The following is a 21,526-nucleotide window of genomic DNA, read 5'->3' as shown; positions in this document are numbered from 1 at the left end:
ACACACCTGTCCCCCCCGGCCCATGAACACACCTGTCCCCAGTCACACACACCCCCTGGCCCATGAACACACCTGTCCCCAGTCACACCCCCCCCGGCCCATGAACACACCTGTCCCCAGTCACACACCCCCGGGCCCATGAACACACCTGTCCCCCCAACTCCCGCATCCACAGGCAACCGGCCCATGAACACACCTGTCGTCATCCCCCCAGCCCCTGAACACACCTGTCGTCATCCCCCCAGCCCCTGAACACACCTGTCCTTCCCCCCCAAGCCACAGGCAGCAGGCCCCTGAACACACCTGTCCCCAAAGTAACAACAGGCAGCCAGCCCCATGAACACACCTGTCACCATGTCGGGAGGGGAGATAAATCTGATAAGGACCCGGGGAGTAGGAGGAGAACTGGGACTGGCTGGGCAAAGAGATGGACCAAGGAGCCAGTGGGGATGGAGACTTTGGTGATGGGGGTGGTGGGTGAAAAGCAGGCTGTGAGGGGAGGGAGATAGATCGGACAATGAGCCAGGCACAGGGAAACTGGGATAGGATGGGCAAGGAGAGTGGAGACAGGGAACTTAGGATGTGAACAACTGGTAATGGCTCGGGAAGGAGACTGGGCTGGGAGCTGGGCATAGTGGGGGGCTGGGTGTTGTTAAGGAAAAGTTAGCACATGTGACTCCATTTTGGTTTGGGGCCCACCATAGTTTAAATGCCAGCACATCATACACCAGGAGGAGCGATCCTTAGATACTGAATCCCTTTGAAAATCCTCCTCCTTTTCTCCAGCCTGCCTTGACTCCCAGGATCTGGTTTTTGTCAGTCTCTAACTCCCTGTCTCTTGGCCTTGATGTGAGGCCTCCCATCCTGATAAAAAAGGTTACTGATGCATGGCTTTAGGACCATGCTGTGTAATTAACATACTGGTATAGCAGGAGGAATGCACCAAGCAGGGATAGGTGGTAGATAAGACAAGGGTTTGTTTATTGGCTAAGGTTTCTGATGCACGAGGGCAACATGCTTTGCTAAAAAGTATATAACCTTTGTATAATCTGTATTCAGGGTCTCCTCCTGGCTAGCAGGGGGGCACCACGCTCGAGAGTAATAAACTTAGTGTCTTTTGGGAACTCTGCAGTTGTGGACTTTGTTTCTGTGCCTCAGCCTAGATTTGAACTGTGCTTGACCTATCAGGTATAATTCGCAGCATTGGTGTGCGTGTCCTACCAGGTGTAATTTGTAGCATTTGTGTGCGTGTCCTACAAGGTATAGTTCGCAGCAGTTGTGTGCATGTCCTCTCAGGTGTAATTCGTAACAGTGTGAGGGAGATGAGGATGGGGTGTAAGACTAGGACTTTCCAGGCAAGAGGTCTGGGAATGGGATGAAAAGCCTGAGGAGTGGAGACTGGGACTGGCTTGGTGAAGAGAATGGGGCTGGACCAGGAGTTAGGGGTCGGGAGGAGACAGGACTGGGACAGGGACAGGTTGAAGGGGATGTGGCAGAAGGGGTCAAGCTTGTGGGGAATGGGCAGAAGAGTCTGTGCCCACCAGAGTGCACTCCTCTCTAGAGCCGAGAATGAAATCCAAGATGCTGGAGTCTCACCATTCCTCTGCTGTCAGCAACTTCCTGTGAGACTCACTGGCAAATTGTTCCATCTCCCTCTAGTGCCGGTCCCCATAGAGGATGACAACCTACTTCTGCTAACAGTTACGCCATTAGCTCAAGGGGCAAAGGAGTGTGCAGTGACCTTGCCTGCTGTAGAAATCAAGAAGAACAAACTTGGACGGAGCCCACAGAGACCATTGTAAAGTCCACAGAAGCAGATTATCTCCAGAGCTCTGTTGATGGTTAACACCTTAGCCAACAAATTGCTCTTATATGAATACTGCCTCCAGCAGCTGCTGCTTTCTTGAGAGCACAGCAACATATTGCAAAGACCTCCTTTGTCTCACTCTCTAATATAGGTATTACCAGCGCTGGGAATGACAGAAACCTTTGGTTTGCCAGTAGTCGCACCACCCTATCCTGTGGTACCCATCAGCTCTCACAACGTAGGCAGGTTTGGGCTCGGCCAATACTTGCATAAGAGGCATCCAAGAAGCACCTTGGTGCTGCAAAATGGGACTGACAATTTAATAGATGGCGGGCGCCTTTCCTGTATGTTAATGTTGAACTAATGCCCCAGGATAGTCCTAAGAGTTGCGGTGGTGCGATTGGTGAGATGTAACTCCAAAGTTCTGGCTCCTTGGGGCTGTTGAAGTTGCCAAGGCATTTTGTAGGAGCAGAGGTGGCCAAACTCCCATCTGCCTCCCTACATTCCCTGGTTTGCACTCTCAGGCAAAACTTCAGCAATGGTAAAGCACAATAGCTTCCTAAGTGCATCAGCTGGGCTGATTGGTTGATAGAAGGGATATAAAAGCATATGATGTCACTGTTAAAGTTTTGTGTTACAGGGATGTGACGTTATTGACATAATCTGGGACCGTATAGATCATCGTTGCAACCAACGTCCTGTAGTGGCACCAAATCATATAAAGGGGGCCAAATGAGGTGTCTAAGACAAGGTTATGGTTTGTTGATTATCCTGTCTATATGTGTGTATCATTTTTGTAGTTGAAGTTATGAATATTGGCTCTATACTGTCTGTAGTTCAAACTTGTGCTATGCTTCTGGGTGACACCCCAGACAAGCTGGTGTCAGCTCAGCCTAGCTGGCTTGAAGGACCATGAGCTACACAGCTGACCCATTGAGAGAAGGCAGACAGGCCTTGGGACTCAGCAAGGCATGCAGAGACCTGCCTATGGACAGAACTCTGAGGTGTTTCCAGGCCATGGGATGGGCAGCTTGTCCTTGGGACAAAGAAAGAGAGACCACATGGCAAGAGACTATAAAAAGCTGCTGCAGCTCCTCCATCTGGTCTTCAATCCTGCTTCTTACCTCTGGAGGGACCTAAGCTTTGAACCAAGGACTGAAAGACCCATCCCAGCTGTGGGTGTTCTCCAGAGACTGGATTTGAACCTGCAGTTTATTCCATCACTTCTGCAAGCCTGAACTAAGAACTTTGCCATTCCTGTATATAATTGATTCCATTTAACCAATTTTAGCTCTCATCTGTATCTTTTTCCTTGTATGAATAAACCTTTAGATTTTAGATTCTAAAGGATTGGCAACAGCATGATTTGTGGGTAAGATCTGATTTGTATATTGACCTGGGTCTGTGCTTGGTCCTTTGGGATCGAGAGAACCTTTTTTTCTTTTACTGGGGTATCGGTTTTCATAACCATTTGTCCCCATAACGAGTGGCACTGGTGGGGATACTGGGAAACTGGAATGTCTAAGAGAATTGCTTGTGTGACTTGTGGTTAGCCAGTGGGGTAAGACCAAAGTCTGCTCTGTCTGTCTGGTTTGGTTTGCCTTAGGGTGGAAAAACCCCAGCCTTGGGCTGTAACTGCCCTGCTTTTAGCTGTTTGTCCTGAATTGGCACTCTCGGTTGGGTCCCACCAGAACCAGCATCGTTACAAGGGAGCTGGCGGATGTGTTGCTTTTGGGTATCTGTTGGTGACGGACAGGAAAGCCTGATGGAGTGCTGGAGTATGCTATTGATAGCATTGTACCCAAAGTGAAAGTGGGCACGAAGGCACAAGTCTTTCCTCTTCACTCACTTCCATTCTTTCAAGATTTTGGGCCAATCCCTGGGGAGTACCCCTTGATGCGATGGGCAGGCTTCTGTGTTCCAATGACGCTCAGACTATGCCAGCGGGCGTTTGAATTCCTGGGAGGACTCCCTATGCCAGAGAGGTCAAAGGGCAGCAAACAGACGAAAAGCAGCCCAGATTGGATTTCAGTGATGGGCTAACAACATATCCTCAGAAAACAGGGAATTTATAGAAACACAGCAAGGTCAGTACTCATGTGGAGCCTTGTTCGTGGCCTAAGTGACATTGATGGCATGGAAAGGATTCTGATTCAGAAAGTTTTGAGTGGATGAAGTGTGTCCTGCTGCAACCTTGACTTCTACTAATCCTAGCATTTGTTTGCTAGTAGTAACCCTTAGAGAGACAAGGTGTGGGGGGGTCGTGTCTTTTATTGGACCAGCGTTAAAAGATGTGACCTCCCCCACCTTATCTCTCTCATATCCTGGGGACTGACTCGCTTCAACTACACTGCATAAAACAGTAATCCCTGCTAGTTATCTAATTCCTTTTAGTGTCCACACAGGGACCCTGCCCTAGTCTCTAAAACCCAGAATTTGAATGGCTTTAGGCATATAAAAAATCTGGGCCTATCTGCCTTGGTCATTAGTTAATTAGCCACATCAAAAAGATTGAATTGGCAGCTGCTCCTCACCTCAAACCCAAAAAATTATTAACTGTAGATTAAATCAACCCAATCAGTCCTGCCGTGATGGAGCTTATCCCCCATCATGGGCAAGGTAAGAGATAAAACCCCAGTTAGTGAGGTGCTGTACCTGATTAACTAATGGCCTCCTAACCAGAAGAGACAGAGCTAGGCCTGATAAGTAGCCTGAGGGAGCTCAGGTGAGGGAGTTTGTTCCTCTCCTTTGAGGAAGGTCTGGGCCAGGTAGACTAAGCAAAGCTATAGGGACAGGACTGGCTATTCCAAAAATGGGTGAGATCTAGGGGAGACTGCAGAGAGGGCATAACTTTCCTATAGAGGGAGGCTCATAGGGGGCAGAGCAGGCCCCTGTGGGAGGGAGCCCTGAGATATGCTTTGTAAGCAGATAAAAGACAGGGCAGAAGAATTATTCAGTTTTGCCTGAACCTGGCTGGAGGCTGGTAGCCTGCGGGAAGTGCTGGAGCTGAAGATAGTTGCAACACCCTGCCCTGACCCATCTGGGAGGGTCACCCAGGGTGAGTGAGTACTACCAAACCTCTCTTACCACAAACTGCTAGTTTCTATCCCTTCTCCAAAAGGCTGGATAAAGAAGGGCCTCGCAACCTTCCCTGAAGGTTAACATAGTCTGGCTACTTCTTTCTTTCTTAATGGTCTTAAGTGGGGACACACACAATTGACTGTATAAAATTGATTTCTAAAAAATCAACTTCTATAAATTTGACTTAATTTTGTAGTGTAGCCAAAGGGTGAAGACTCCTCTTGAAAAATGCCCTGCTCTCTTATATCCAAGAGGCTGCACCTTTGCTGATCCCAACTGCAGCAGTATGAGATGGGGAGAGATGTCACCCCCTTTAATCTCAAATAGCCAGGTCTCAGGCCAGATGGTGTTCCTAGGGCAATATGTTCCCTATCCTCAGGGATAAATAGCCAGTCAGTACAGATCAAAGACCTGGTGACCTAGTGTTGCCAGGCTACATCTATATCTGTACGCACTCTTCAAACATCTGGTGATAATCAAGCACATGGTACTCTCTCTACAGGAGCATGATTGAAGCAAATTGAGAGACTCCCAAAGCTCTCATGGACTTAAACAGGCTTTGGATCGGGTTCTTTACTGCTTATCTGCCTTGCAGGGGTGTTGTGAAGCTTAATTACGTATGTACAATACTTTGAGGCTTTTGCTTGGAAGGTGCAACTTGACTGGAGTTCTGAGGATCCACTCTCCTTTGAGTTTGAACAACAGTCAAAATTTTGGAGCAAAAATATGGGGGGGAAAGATGCCAATATCACTTGTTGAGACACCACTTTTTAAGTCACAAAGGGCCTGATTCTCTCCCCCTGCTGTAGGATAGGCTTAATTCTCATTGATTTCAGTGGCAGCTACTGCTCACCTTTGGTCGGAGAATACAGATTACATTACCCCAGTGCCACACAGTTATGCAGTATCTTGAAAATAGTGGTGTAAGCCACTGGTGAGTATGTGCCACAGGGATTATATGGTGAAGTTGCTTGTGATGACCCAGGAGGTCCATTTTAGTCTGATGTTCTTGGTCCTCCTCTGTGCTGGTCCACACACACAATATGAATTGTCACAGTCCTCCGCTATAGAGCTGCGAAGCGCGAGCTACAGTAGCTGGATTTAAACTCCAGAGGTTGGTCTGTGGTTCAGTCCCACTGTGTCAGCCAAGAGGGCAATTGTCACACTGTAACATTCTACAAACCACTAATCCTTCAGTTTCCTGGACAGATAACCTATAAAAGCCAGGGAGCTTATATTTACTCCACTTCCCTCTGACAATGGTATAGTGGTGGCAAGGTTTCAAATGAGCCCTTTGAAGAGTGGTTTAAAATTAACTAATTCAAATAGTGGTAACAAACCTGAATTCTACCAGCGCTTGGGATCCAGGTTAGGGGTGTGGGGAGAGAAGGCGTTTAGGGCCTGCCCTCATCGTGCCAAGGTGCTGAATGACTTCACTGGGAGCTGAAGCCAAAGGGAATTGGTCACTCAGCCCCTCCCAGCACTGGGCTCTAGGAAGGCTGGTGTAGTGTTACATACAACTGGGGGAGTGGAGTTCATCTGCTGTAAGTGCAGGGGATAGAACCCAATTTGAAGGCACTTCTGTGCCTCCTGCTGTTGTTTCACCGGACTCACCTGAACTTCTGGTATGCAGATTAGACATAATGGGCTGAAAAACTCTCTAGTGCAACTCCCCTTAAATCAGTCAAGTTACACTAGGGATGAACTTGGCCCATTCCCTTTCGCAGGAGCTCCCAAAGGTAAATGCCAGGCGCTTTTCAAGCTGTATTTGTTACTGTGGCTTGTGACTGTAGAGCAACTCAGTAGGTTTATTTTATTTATTTAGATTTACATCATAAAAAGACTCCTATGCAAGGACCCTAGGGCCCCCAACACTTAAATGTACAACATTATACTGCCCCCAGCAGCATTAGAAAGCAAACATTCTTACTGGAACAATACCTCAACCTGGCCACCTACAAAAAGCTCCTTTTCATCTCCATCATCCTGGGACCATCTCCTCAACTCTCCCCAAAACCTGATGAAAGGCAGCTGAATGCAATTACGCCAATGTACTAGCAGATGGCGACTAGCATCCTACGAACTCCACCGAAAAGCCTCCTGAACATGGTTAGGTTCTACACTCCTCCTTAGATCCCTTGTCTGACACCCCCTTTCAGCAGCCCCCACCCCACGCAGCTGAATCTGCAGTCTCTCTCTCTCTGCGTGCTCTCAGGAGTGGCCAGTACAGTCATCCTCTCCTCTGGAAGGTTATGCCAACAAAACATCCAGCCTGTGGGAGGAAAAAATATTGCAGTGCAAAGCCTCTGCATCTTTTGGGCAGAACCTAATTCAGCAGTATGATGCCATGCGTTGAAGCAAAAGCTTCTGCAAGCCGCAGCAGGACTGAGAAAGGCTGTGAATACCTTCCAGCTGTCCACACGGCTATTTGTGCATAAAGGTCAGCCTGACTCAGTTGCCTCTCGGACAGAAAGCATGTGCAATGCATTGCATGCCGTTGCGGGGGAGGAGGGATGCAGCATTGGTGGAGGTGCTGATCTCCAAGGGCAACATTAGGCTGCTTCTGTGCCTTTCCAGAAGGAACTGAAATGTCCTCAGGCATGTTTTAAAAAAAGAATCCAGAACAGATGTGTGTGTCCTGGGCAATAAAACAGCTGAGAATGTCCTTGGGAGCTGCTCTGTTTGCTTGCTTACAGGCTCAGATTTAGGATCTCAGCGGCTTCCACCAGTGTTATCTTGGAGGGGGCCCCAGCCCTCTTTTTTGCCCTTGCATCCCCCCTGATCCCTTAGGAGTGATGGAGGAGGGGAGCGTCCCTATGTAATGCCTATGTTCAGCACATACAGTAAAACTTATTCTAATGACGAGGGTAAAATGTTCAAAAGCACCTAAGTGACTTAGGTACTGGGAAAATGGGACCCAGGCTCCCAAGTCACTTAGATGCTTTGAAATATTTTACTCTAAGACTCGTCCCCATAGTACTTTATATGCTGAAGTATATGCACATCAATATTGGGGAATAAAGTGTATTTATGCCCTGAAGCAAGTCCTGGCCCTCACCTCTGCAGGCATGTGCCTCAGTAGAGGCAGTGAGTGGAAACTTGCTTTGAATGAGGGGGCAGAGTGGTGGTGCTCTGCATGGGGAGTCTGGGGCAGAGGAGCGTTGGGGTATCACAGAGAGGAGGAGGAGTGGGATGGGTGCTCTGCATGGGGAGCAAGGGGAACTATTGAGACTTGGCAGAGCGGGAGGGTTCCTACCTGTGCTCCAGCCTGATCCTGTGCGCCGTGGTGGATGCTCCAGCCCCTCCCGGGTCCTGCTTCCACCACTGCCTCTCCCCCCCCCACTTGCACACAGTTGACAGGGAATGACACATGGGGTGGAAACACAGATCAGCCCCACTATATTTCCATTGCAGGGCACTAGCTCACACTCCCCACAGTCCCATTCTGCTACTTCTGTGCTTCAGTGTTGCGGAGCCCAGGTCCACAGGGTTTCTCTGAGCAACCGTCCATAAGGCCTATTTAGGTGGCTCACGGACAGGTTCAGGTGATCTGCTGCTGTACATGTTGTTCAGTCCTTCCACCACTCTAATGGCTGGAACAGTCTCAGTGGAGGGGTATCACTGCTATGTTAAGGGCTTGGGAGCACAATTCTTTCCCCACTACGGATCTCGTCACTGCCCAGCTGTGATACTTGACCTGGGTGCTGAGGAGTGGTTACATTTTCTGTAATATTTGTATGAATCCTTTGCATGCCTCAGTTCCCCACTGTACTGTGCATTGCTACCCAAAGGATGTGAAAGGATGAACACCAGTGCTGGAAGTGAGTGTGAGTGTGCGCGTGCGTGCGTCTGTCCGTCCTAGCTGTCTAGGTGGAATGACTGGGTCATTCCAGAGCTGGTTGAGAACAACACAGATCAATAGAGGATCCAGCGATAACGAGACCCCCCAATGACTGAACAATCAACATAAGAAACCCTAGGAGAAGGGACATGTGACCTCAGCTGGAGAACAGATGGAAAAAGTGTCAAACAGCTGGAGTAAGGGCTGTCCTTTGGAGGCACCCAGCATTCACATTTGGAACTAAGGCCACAGAGTCAGATGGAGCTGATAACAGCCTTCATTGCACTGGCTTGGCCAGGATGAACTGTATTTAACCTTTGTCTCTCTGTGATAACCTAAGGACTGTAAGCTTCTGTAGCCAGGTCACTAATACATTGTTACCTTGTTTTGGAAAGGCTGCCACCGCCAACACTCACTGAGAGCATTGTGCCCTGAAGGGGCCCAGGACAAGCCTGCTCCAGGCATCTGGTTCAGCTGGATTCACTGCAGGGAGCCAGGGGGAGAAACAGGGATTGCTGGGGCCCGAAGGCCCAGTCTTGGTGGCCATGGGCTTGTCCCTGTAGAAACATGTGGGTCCTTGAGATCCGACACACTAAAGGGGTCATTCGTAAGGGACTGGTTACCGACTGGGGCATAGACGAGAGCCTGTGAATCCATGACACTTGGCCTGGGTGCTGTAGAGTGGTTTTGGCCCTTGATAATTCTGTATAATAATTCTAATTTTAAAGAAAAAGAAATTCACACACCAAAAACTTTGTGAACAATAGGTTAAGGATGCTACATTACAAATGCTACGTACCATGAAAGTTGCCATTAATAAAATCTAAGGGTTAAAGTATAGAAATGATAAATGCTGTTTTTACCCTTACAGGAAATATATTGGCATGAGGAAAAAATGTATGAAGACCCACATTCAACTTTTCAAGAAAAATCTTAACACTTTCCCTCCCTCCCATGGCAGTGACTGCTGTAATTTAGGTGGCCCGAATGTTTCTGTTCTCACCTATTTTCACTTGCTCAAGATCCTGTCCAGTCTCTGGCCCTTTGGGCGGTTTCCCAGGCATGGTCTCTGCCTGAAGCAGACTCCTTGTTAGCAATGGTCCCTGGGGCGCTTGTGACTAAGAGGTGGCTGGAGCAAGCCTCACACCTTTTACCTGCTCTGCAGGCGGGAGGGTTGGGAAGGGGAGACTTGGGGGAAACAGCCTGGCTGAGGCGAAGGGGTTTCTGAAGTGTATGCAGGATGTTGCTGAGCTGGTCAAGGGCCTGGCTAAAGGATGCACCCAGCGTAGGGTGCAAAGGGCTGGGCGACAGGGCCTGCAATGGCACGTTCTCTAGTCTGCAAATGACCTCCTAAACATGGTGCCCAGCATCGGCACTCTCCCTCCATGACTGCCCTTCTCAACATGGCGCCCACCCCTTTCACGCCCCGCTTAGATTGCCCTTCCCAATATGGTGGCAGCATTCGCCCTCTTCAGTGACCTTTCCAATATGCCGCCTTTCCTTGCGCTCATACTCTAACTACCTACATTTGCCTTTTGCAACATAACAACAACTCCCCTTCCTGTGCGAAAACTGCCCTTCCAAATATGGCGCTCAGCCTGTCCTTCTTCGTTGACCTTCCAATAATGGCGTCTGTCCTGTCTCATTTGTGTCCGTGCTGCGACTGTCCTTTATGGTTATTCGTTTTCTCCCTTCCCAATATGGCTCCCGGTTTGGTTAAACCTTCCTACTGACCTGTTTCGCAGCTGTGTAGCCTCCCCAGTATGACCCCCAGACTGCTACCCTTTGCGTGACCTTCTCAATATGGCGCATTTCCCGTCCTTCTTCTCACGTGACCTTCTGAACACGATTTCCGCCGCTCCCATGTCACGTGACCGGGCCGGCGCGCGCCTGCGCGCTGCTCTCCCCCTCCTGGCTGGACTGGAGCGCTGGTGGTTGCGATGCTGCCGAGCGGAGCGAAGATGGCGGCGGCCGAGGGCGGCTCGGGCTCCCGGTGCCCGCTGCTCTGAGGGGGTTGGGAAGGGCCCCGGCTCCTGCCTTTACCCCGGGCCCTGGAGAGAGCGAGGCGGCGGCGCGGAGGTGAGTCCCGCCGGGGGGTGGAGCGGCGCCCCGGGACGTGGGGGAGGGGGCTCGGCCGGGAGCGTGAGGCGAGCCGGGGCATGGCGGGGCCCGACAGCCAGTGCGGGAGGAGCCCCCGGGGCTGCGGGTGGGATCCCCCACGAACGACGGTGGGGTCGGCGAGGGGATCGGGTCTCCCTGTAGTGGGGGACGCCCCATGTGAACGGGGGCCTGGGAAGCTGCCTCTGGGGCCATGAGAAGGGAGCTAGTTCCTCAGCTTGGGGTGGGGGGAAGGGAAGGGTGAGGAGCTCTGCTTGGGGGCGCTGGGGTGTGGGGAGAACCCCTCAGCTCCCTGCCCGCGACCCCGGCTCTGATTCAGGGAAGTGGAAACCCGAGCAGACATGTCCGCTCCCTGTCTGGGAGGTGAGGAGGGGCTACGGCTTTCTGTGCCGCCCCCCCCCCCCCCGCCGCCAGACTTGGGGGCAGTGGGGCGTGCAGCCTCTCAGCAGGACTCCGAGAGAGGAGGTGGTTGTGGGAGCACCTGCAGCGTTCTCTGCCCTTTCCTGGGAGGGAAGAGTGAGTAACCCTGGAGTGTGCTCAGGAAAGACCTGTTCTGGTGTGAAGGTGGCTGCTTTTAGGGAGGGAGGTCTGGAAGGGGGGATTAAACAGCAAATCCAGGGACAAGAGTTGGAGACTCTGACCATCCTGTTCGTTAGAGAAGCGCTTGAGTTCTCTGTGTCTAACGAAAGCTGTGTATTTTTGCTGTCTTTGATATAATGCTGATGAGGGAGTTACGCTCCAGATTACACACCACAGCTCCTGCCAAACTCTGGTCAGTCAAGAGTAGTCTACATATAAGGCATGATTCTTTAAGTTTCCATTCTGATTGCTATGCTGAAGGGGAGGATGGTTCTGCTCCATCATAGCATAGTGCATAGTGTGTGCATAGTGCTTGTGTGGGGAACAGTTGCACTAAGATTCCCATTTGCTTTCTTTTTATTACTCACTAAATACTAACTTCTGAGAGGATGTTACAACTTCACCATTTTAGGAATAAGGAAAAAGCTTGTTTCTCTTCTCAGTATTTTCATTGTCTGGGATATTGAAAGAAATCCCTTTTCTCAGAATGTGCTCTTACTAACAATATGTTTTGGTTTTGTGAAGGGCATTAAACTCTGTACTAATGTCTTGGGACAGCCAAAGCTGTCATAAAATTGGGATTTCATTAAAAAACACAAACTTCAGCAATGCAGCACAAAGCGTGAATTTCAGATAACGCAGATCCAGACAATCAGGACTGAGAGAACTTGCGTTCACTTGTGTTTTTCATAACAAGGCTGGTGTTATAATGAAGTTGCCAGTAGAAATAGCATTTTATATGTATAAAAATAAAGATGAGTCCAAAGAAAATATTTCAGATCCATGGAGAACTTGTTGTGAGTTCAGAATCTAAACGAGGCTCTGCATGTTGTGCCTTGGGTGTCTGTGAGAGATATATGTTGGATTTAGGAAGCTTACATTGTATTCATGCTAGTGGTGAACATAACATAAACAGCAAGAGATGGTAGCATGGGTATTACTTTACATTATCCACCTTCTCTGGCTTTCTTCTGGTAGTCTGTTTCACTGGTGGTATGAGTGAAAAAGGGCTTTTTGTTAAACTATGAACTGAATAGTATTACTTCGGTGGGATTGCCTCAAAATGCATAGCTCTTACGAGGATTACATTGTATTGCTGTAAGCAAGATGAAACCAAGCCTCTCTGGCTGAAGTATTTTGCATAGATGAATTCAAATTTGAAATCCTAACATATTCCATCTGAGAACAGGTGTTTATTTTTTCGTGGCCTCCGAGGCTGAGGGTGGAACATTGGCACATAGCATTCCTGATTTTGTGACCCAAACTCTGCTGTTGGAGGTGTTGGGGAAAGAACGAAAGGTATATGAAGGTATATTGAAATGTATGTCTGTAGTGTATGGCATCAGTTTGTTACCTGTAACTATTTCCTGCTTATAAACTAACTCAGTTGTGGGACTTCTGTTGTGAGGCTTGCTTAATGCCTATTGATGGGCACATCGTTTGCATTAAAATGGCTTCAGTTATCATAGTGAGAACTGTTTACACTGCAGGCTAATAAATGGTGGAACCTTGCAAAAGAAACACTGTTTATTTGGGCAGAGAAAAACAGATTTGATCTGGGCAGAAATCATGGTCCTTTCTAGAGGAGTGGTTGATTGCACTTGAGATACCACTACTAACCTAAATTCTAAACTTAAGAGTAGCAGTATTCAGCCTTTAAGAGCCATCTTGCCACCTAATGGCACCGCAGAGCTGGAAAGAATCCGTGTACGATGCCCCAGTATTGTGTGCATTATGAAGTCACATCTACATGATGACATTACATTGTCATGACAAATTGATGCAACATCACAATACAATGGTTATAATCAGGGAATGAAAAACTTATCTGATGTGCTAATCAGAAGATTAAACCTGTTAGCTAGATGCTGACTTGAAATATTAGGGGAGGCTTACCATCATGGTTCGGGGCAGTATTTGATGAGAAGTGTTATGCTAATCCAGCTTCTTGGGAGGAAGGGATGCTGGAATTCTTAGTAGGGTTTTGTCCCTGGACCTTGCTTGGGGAAGGGTAGGGACCTCTTTCTTAATAAGAGATTACATTGTTGCATACAATAGGTATACGCAAAAAGAAAAGGAGTACTTGTGGCACCTTAGAGACTAACAAATTTATTTGAGCATAAGCTCTCGTGAGCTATAGCTCACTTCGTCGGATGCATTCAGTTTTCAGTGCTGTGTGACATTTCTCTCTCATACACTCTAACGGCAGCAGGTATAATAGTAAAACTGAGCTTTTTATCATCAGCCTTTACTGTCTCTCGATAAATAAACTCTCTTGCTAGCCCACAAATTGTCAACTCCAATAATGGATTTTTCTATTCTCAAAATTCAAGAAAGTTGTAAAAGAACCTTTTTAAAGAATGAGGCTCATGCGCAAAGTGGACACAAACATTGTAGCTGTGGTTAAAATACAATATCTCAATTGTTCATTGGTAGGAAGGAGCCTGAATTAAATTTTACTTGATGGAGGATTTTAGGTAATCGGTATTAGAGGATACTACTTCTGCTATTTTTGTTTCTGGCTTTTTGCTGGTGAGGTGCATTTGGAAATCCTTTCGTTAGAATATTAAAATATTAAAACAGTCTGGCTCTGTACTGTATTTAGTTTTACATTTTCTTTTCATATGTTTAGTGGAAAGAGTGACGTGAACTGTTGGCAGGGGACAAGGTACACATTTCGTGTGCAGAGAGGAGGATTATTATCAGCTCATTCCCAGAATATGAATGTTTTTTTAAATGTGTGTTCAAAACTTCACTAAACTTAAATTGCACTGTAGTCAGCTGAGGTAGTTGCCAATTTATGTTGCTTCCACAGCATAATTTATGCTGCTGAGGGTTGCTTAACAAGGTTACCAGTTTATATAAACACACCTTTGTGACAGTGTGAAGCTTTTCCCCCTGTATTTGGTTATCAGAGAAAGTTGTCAAAGATATTGATTCATGTCTCTAACAAATTTATGACACTGGTAAACACTGATGAATTTCATAGTCTCATTGGCTTTTAAAAGACAACATCTTTCTGATATTGGACATGGGCTTAAGAAAACAAAGTTTGGCATATAGTCTCAAATAGCTGGATTAAAATTTCCTTTCCAGAATGCTTGCATATAGCCCAGTGAGACATCTGTATCATTATTAAAGTGGCAATACTAGGCCTGGTATTGTGCAAGATGCAGAAAATATTGTTGTTACCCATGGGAGTTTACAATCTCAAGTGCCATGAATGTCCTAGAGCTTTAGTTCATTCCCATTAGATTGTTCTGTGGTTTGTCCTCTTCCCTAGTTTACTAGAAACCATTGATACATGTGTGCTCCTTTAGCCTGGAGATGGACACCACCCAAATGCCTGGAAATACAAACAAATAAAAATGGGAATTTACCTCCCATCTAATGTGAATTGAAGCATCATTTACACTCCAATAGTCTGTATTGCTTCCTTTGACTTGAATGCATTTTAAAATGTTTGTCTGGTTTATTTTGTCCTGTGAAGTTCCCGAGTTCCATACTGGACCGGGCATTCATTGGTTTTAGGTAGGTTCTTAGTGTTACCTGAATTTAGTTTTTGCTTGCTTGTTACATGAACATCATTGCACTATGTCTGAAACTGTACCCTCTCTGGCCATGATTTCGTCAGAGCTAATAAGATCAGTAGTGTTAATTGCAGAACTCTGGGCTATCCAGGAAATGGTGTTGGACTCAGGAAGTTGTTACTCCCTGAGTCAGTACTGAACCAGTGTATGGAAGTACTATGCTGATTATGTACTGGAAGAGAGTGTCATTTTTCACAGTGGTAAGGATATAAACTCTGATGTCTTGGCAGAATTCAAATTTGGTAGGTGTACATTCTGCCTAATTAAAATGCCTTCTGTGGGTTGATGAAATATTAATTTTGCTGGCACAGAGGGGATATACTGTCCTAGAGGTGGGTGCATTTCATTAGTAGGTGAGTGAATATATGTAGTATTCAAACTGATTTAGGATCCTTCAGGATGAAAGCCACTGCATAAGCATAAAGTTTCTCTCTGAAAGGTAGACTCCCTTTACTAAATATGTCTGAACCTGAAAAAGCAGTAAATCCATCCATGTACTGGATTCAGGTGCCAAATTTTGTAAGTGCTTAAACAGTGATATTTTCTTGTGACATTTGTTTGACGGGGAACCTGGTACTGTCCATTTATAAACTTTTGTCACACTGGAATTGAGACTGGGAACCATGAAAGAGGTGTTATAATGTGTCCAAAGTCCCCAGACTGCTTCTGTTTAAATCATAACAAATTCGGACATACTTCTAGTGTATAGGGGGAACTATAATAATAGAGGCTTCATTCGTTTTTATAAATTGTTGTGAATCTCCTTGTACTTCTCTGTGAACTCCCAGTCACAAAGAAGGGGGCTGTTTGTATTTGGGAGATGAACCCTTCTGAAAGACTGAATTCTTTACAAATCTATATTTTTCAGAAGGCCATTGGTTTACTGCTCTGACTGATGTTATGCATGATCTGATTCCAGTTCTAACGAGGCTTTTGCTTGTGTGCATTATGGTGGTAAGATTTTTTTTTTTTTTTTTTTTTTTAGACACAAGTGGTTGGAAAATCACTCGTCTTTAAGTGTTTCTTGGTTGCTTTGTGAGTTAAATTTCTTTTGTTAGAAAAGGAAGGTGTCTGTTACATTTGAGTAAATACATTTACAGACAAGTGTCAGTGGCTTTTTTTACCCTTTTTACATATTCTATTCTATGGAATCAAGTATATGAGCTAAAATTATTTAGATTAAAGGTAGCAGTTCAAGGGATAAGTGGGAAGTTAACTTTTCCTGTCTTGCTGAATTTGTACTGTACCCCTTTCCCACTCCTAGGTCTCCTTCACTCTGGGGTAGCTAGGTGATTGTAGGTTTCAGAGTAGCAGACGTGTTAGTCTGTATCCGCAAAAAGAAAAGGAGTACTTGTGGCACCTTAGAGACTAACAAATTTATTTGAGCATAAGCTTTCATGAGCTACAGCTCACTTCATCGGATGAGTGCTGTGGAAAATATAGTGGGGAGATTTTATACACACAGAGAACATGAAACAAGGGGTGTTACCATACACACTGTAACAAGAGTGATCAGATAAGGTGAGCTATTACCAGCAGGGGGGTAGAGGGGAACCTTTCGTAGTGATGATAAGGGTGGGTCATTTCCAGCAGTTGACAAGAGTAACAAACCATTATGAATTTCTAATGTCAGAAGCCCACTTGAGTATGATGATTCTGGGCCAAGCATTAGCCTGTTCCAGGCGTACCAGAAAGTGTAACTCTGAGACCTATAAATTATGTAGCAGGTGTGCATGCTGTCTCCTGTCACTGTTTCAGAGAACATCTTTGACTCTTGGACTACAAACTTTTTAGATCATGTGCTGTTGTGTGCTATTAGATGTCGTCATGTTTTGTCCCAGTAGTTGATGAAATGAGCCCACATATATAGTTCATTTTGATTGTAGCCACCTGATCACTCTGCCTTTCTGACAATGGGGAGCTAGGAGTCAAGAGATCTAGTTTCTAGTTCTCAGTGCACCCTGGTTTGCTTCAGTTGACCACTCTGTAAAATGGGGATACTTTGTGAACTCTTGTAAGATCTTTGGATGAAAGGTGCTAAATAAATGCAATAGAAGATCAAAAGTTAATTATTGAATTTGCCAGTGGCCTTTATAATTTATTTGTAGTATCCTTAAAAAAAAGTTTCTTGGTGTGTTGCCTTTATAGGACATTTTGGTAAAATGTTATAAAAATCTAAACAAAAACCAATTCTGAAAATAGTTGAAAGACAGGAGAGAGCAAAGCAAATATATACTTGTCCAACTTGTGTTTTACATCTTTCCTCTTCTGACAAATCTAATGAGAGAAAACGAGCTATTATAAAATTCAGAATCCTTAAATTACTAATGAGCTAATGACCTGAAGAATAGCTCTGTGTTGCTCAAAAGTTTTTCTCCCACCATCAGATGTGGATCCAATAAAAGATAGCTCAGCCCCCTGTCTTTCTCAACAATCTAACTAGAAATGTAATCTGTGAATTGTCTCTAGTATTGTAGTGAAGCTGGATGTTTGTACTTAACTTTAATTTCACATTTTTGTAGATTTGCATTGTGTTTTTCTGTTCATGGGCCAGTCATCTCTTGATCTTTCTTAGTCACTGGGCTGCTCGTAGTTTTCTCACTGTCCTGTCCTCTTCTCTCTTAGGTGTGTCAAGATTTAGTATAAACCTTAATGTCAGATCTGTCCATGCATGTGGCTGATCACCAGGGGAATCCAGAAAAAATTACCACCTCATAATGCAGAATAGCCATTGTATCCCCAATAACTTGCCACCCTTAGAGCCAATTTGTTGTACTCTTCATCTTTGTATAATGTTTGGCTGGCTAACGGGGGAGGTACTTATCCTTCTCTTCCCCATCTGCATTACCTCCTTAAGAATCCAAATGAATCACTTCTGACTTGCCTGAAATATATCAACACTCCAAATGAGACCAGTGTTCCTTCTGAATCCTGTTTACAGAGCTGCTTTTCCTCTTGTATGCATGTGTAGAAATACTATTGCTAGTCATGTAAGAAACATCATTTTTAATAGTCTTAAACCTCTAGCACTGGAAGTTTTAGCTCTTCCAACTTCTATTGGTAGTGCAGAGCTTACTGATGATTAGCATAAGGGATTCCAGACTGCCAGCTACAGAGTTAGTGGTAGCTTGGCAGGATTTTGATATGTAGGTAGAAATGTTGCCTTACAAATCAGTCCAATATTTGTCAAATTGTAGTTTGACTGTTGTAGGGACACATGGTGCAGTCATAATTACATGCATCCATTGTCCCTGTAATAATGTACTTGCCTAGTGCATATAGAACCCAGTGAAGAGATGCAAAATATCTTCCATTCTGAATTGCAGTATACGAAATATATGTAATTTTTTTATGTATAGATAGCGATCAAAGTATTTATTGCTTCTTTGCTCTCCCTGGTCATATCATGAGTGAGAATGCCAGTGACAAATGCTGACACATTTGAATTTACATGTTAAACCCCTTTGCTCAATGTGAAGGTAAGCATTTGTGTTTTCTGCAGAGTTCTGTACTTACCTTTCTCATATTGGTATCCAACAACCTTTCAGTTTTTGCTTATTGTGTTTTTAGTTTAGTCCTAACTGTTCAGTTAACTGTCAAATATCAAACGAGCTCTCTCACAAATAGTTGAGTATTCATTTTAATATCTAGAGAGGCAGTGTCCTAGTTTATTAAGCGCGGGTTAGGGAGCCAGAAATCTCAAATTCTAATCCCAACTCTGTCAGCAACTTGCTGTGAGACTCTGCTTCCTCAAGTTCCTTATCTATAAAATAGAGTTAATTACCGCAGTGTAATGTACAGAGTTAGGCAGTGAAGCACCCACTGTCTGAATGCTGTTGGAATTCATAATAAAAATATTATTTATGAACGAATTTAGGTTAACTTTTTTGTAATTGAACAGCAGGTTTATACATATGAAGTGCTGTCTTTGAAGTGTGTTTTTTTTAATAACACACTTTTGGTGTCATGTAAATTTTTTTCTAATTAGAAACTGAAAATTATACATGCTAGTGGTTTGTTGCATTAGTTTTGTCAGCTAAAAAGTAGTGCTTTAAAGAAAAAAAAAAAAAAAGCCTTGTGTATAGGTGATGTTTCCCTCCTCCTTTATCCTGGTCAATATGAAATCAAAAGTTAGTAGGTGGTTAACATTGTACTAACTGATTTTTTGTTGTCCTTTCCTTTGTAGCATGAAAGCTGAATGTGGCTCTCATCCTTTCCAGACCCACTGTACCCCTTTCAGAAGTCTGATTTGTCTTGCGTACCCCCAAGTTTCACCTCACTTAAAAGCCACTTGCTTACAAAATCAGACATAAGTGTCACAGCACACTATTACTGAAAAATGGCTGTCTCATTTTTACCATATAATTATAGATCAATTGGAATATAAATATTGTACTTACATTGAACAATGTAAGCAAGTCATATGAAGTTTTAGTTTGTACTGACTTCTCTAGTGCTTTTTATGTAGTCTGTTGTAAAACTAGGCAAATCTCTAAATGAGCTGATGTCCCCTGGGAAGACCTCTGCGAACCCCCAGGCGTGCAGGTACTCATGGTTGAGAACCACTGCCCTAGTTCATAGAATGTGATTCATGGGATCTGTGTGGTTATGATTAACCAAGTGGATGCCATGAAGCATCTTTTTAGGACAGGCTTGGTTAGTGGGTCACAGTTCTTCATGGGATATATAGTCTAGAATACACCGTTAATCTGAGTGGATATGAATCTGATACGGAGGAGACTCTCTGGTGCAGGTGCTAAGATGGTAATGTCCATGACAAACTAGCATTACCTAGATTCTCATGCCATAGCTGCTAAGCAGAAAGATCATTGCAATAGCCAATTCTTCAAAGCAGTGCATTCGGACAGTTTTAGAGATTGATTAAATCCTGAATGCTGAACCTGTCCTTTGCTTTTGCAGCATCTGTTGCTTTTTGATCGTAAATTACATGGCATTCCAGGCACTCTTCCTACCTTCAAATTAAATATCTCAAGGCTCCTTGTTATGTGAATTTGTTAAGCAACATGACATGGTGGGGAATGGAGCATCATGGTTCTTAAAATTAGGATGCAGTATAATTTTGCTCTGTTGTAAATACAGAATTTGCTTCTCTGCAAAGATACTTCATTAAGTGTATGCATGCTTATTCAGAGACTAGTAGAACTAGACATTTAAGATTTGGGTGTAGAGTGAAGCAGCATATACTGCTCTCCCAGTAATCCTAACTTTGACCTGGAGTTTGTGCTGAAAACTACTTTTATTGAGAATTTGAACTGGCTAAGCATAAATCTGGTGGATACTTGTCAGAAATCTGAACTTTATTGAAGTCTCAGTCATACCAGTACACGTACTGGAAGCTGCAGTTGATTGCTTGACTTTAAGCATTAAACAAAGTGTACAAATATTAATTACTAATTACTTTTCTTCCCTCAAACTTCCATCATCCTTCTAGACAAAGCTATATCTGCCTCCGTACTCCATTTAATATACAAAGTCAGATGACAGTTTGTCTTAATTTCTCTCTCATTTCATTTTTCATTGAATGACAGTGTCCATAAGGTTACTCTGTGCAACTCAGGCTGTCTCAGCTGCTCCTGGAACTCAGCATTAGGCCGGTATTTATCTTTCTGAAATTAAGGTTTTGAGGCACAGGCCTTCAACTGGGGGCAAATCTCCAGTATACAAAAGGAAACAGTTATTTTTTTTTTAAAGTATCCCTGTAACTTTTTCTTGTGTATGCTTCCTGACTTAATGTTCCCAACTATAAAAGCTGTTTTTGGTGTTAGGGGTGCAGTACCCAGATGGTCAGTGTTTTCCTTTTGTGTTTGTTTTGTTTCCTTGTGGCCTACTGAAATTTCATGAAGCAGGTGCAATCTAGCAGGATCTTTCCAATCCAAGAATGCTGCAAACTGTATGGAATTGTCACTCGGGTTGGGGTGCTGCTTTACTGTCAGAACAAGTGTAATTGACACATGGTTATCTCGCTGACCTTATGTGACAATGCAGTCTTCTTGCACTCTTTTCACTTGGTGTTTTGCAGCATTAACCCCTTTCTTTCATTGTCATTAATTTAAACATGGATGTCCTGCTGCTGAATTAATGCTGTCATGCAAATAACTAGTCTTTTTCAACTTGGAAATTCTTGTGTTACTGCTGTGACCGGACATATTATACCAGTTGTATATTTTCTCAGACCATTCTTCTCCTTTGCTTCTGCCCACATTTTGTCCTTGCATGTGGCTCTCAAATCTTACCTTCAATAATCTTTTTGTCCTGCCCCATTATATGCTTCATGATTATTGCAGTGCTTGGTTAACTTGACCCCATTATTGGCAATTCCTGTGACTCTTGTTTTCTTGGTTCCCTTTCATCTGTCCCATGTGCACGATCAATTCTGTTTGGTTAATGCCATCTGACGCTCATTGTTAGTCTGGTTTTTCACTTTGATCTATTCAAGTACACAGTCACTCAGATTTACCACCTGTCCATTTGGACTACACAGGCTCATTT

The 21,526-nt window shown here is 44.7% G+C and overlaps 1 protein-coding gene across 2 annotated transcripts in view; it reads left to right on the top strand.

Moving 5' to 3' along the window:
* Positions 1-10,640: 10,640 nt before the first annotated feature.
* The window catches only part of FBXO42 (F-box protein 42), a 103,128-nt gene continuing 92,242 nt past the window's right edge, over positions 10,641-21,526 (top strand). Inside the window, exon 1 of one of the 2 annotated variants that reach the window (XM_084651549.1) lies at positions 10,641-10,808. The gene's annotated coding sequence lies outside the window, so the exon portion shown is untranslated. Of the gene's footprint in view, positions 10,809-15,897; positions 15,971-21,526 lie in introns of those variants that run through there. The other variant, XM_084651550.1, reaches the window with a different exon arrangement.

The sequence above is a fragment of the Lepidochelys olivacea genome (genome assembly GCF_965140295.1).
Source record: "Lepidochelys olivacea isolate rLepOli2 genome assembly, chromosome: 18".
Classification (NCBI taxonomy): domain Eukaryota; kingdom Metazoa; phylum Chordata; order Testudines; family Cheloniidae; genus Lepidochelys; species Lepidochelys olivacea.
Note: the sequence above shows the minus strand (reverse complement) of the source record. Positions and strands in the feature narration are given on the sequence as shown.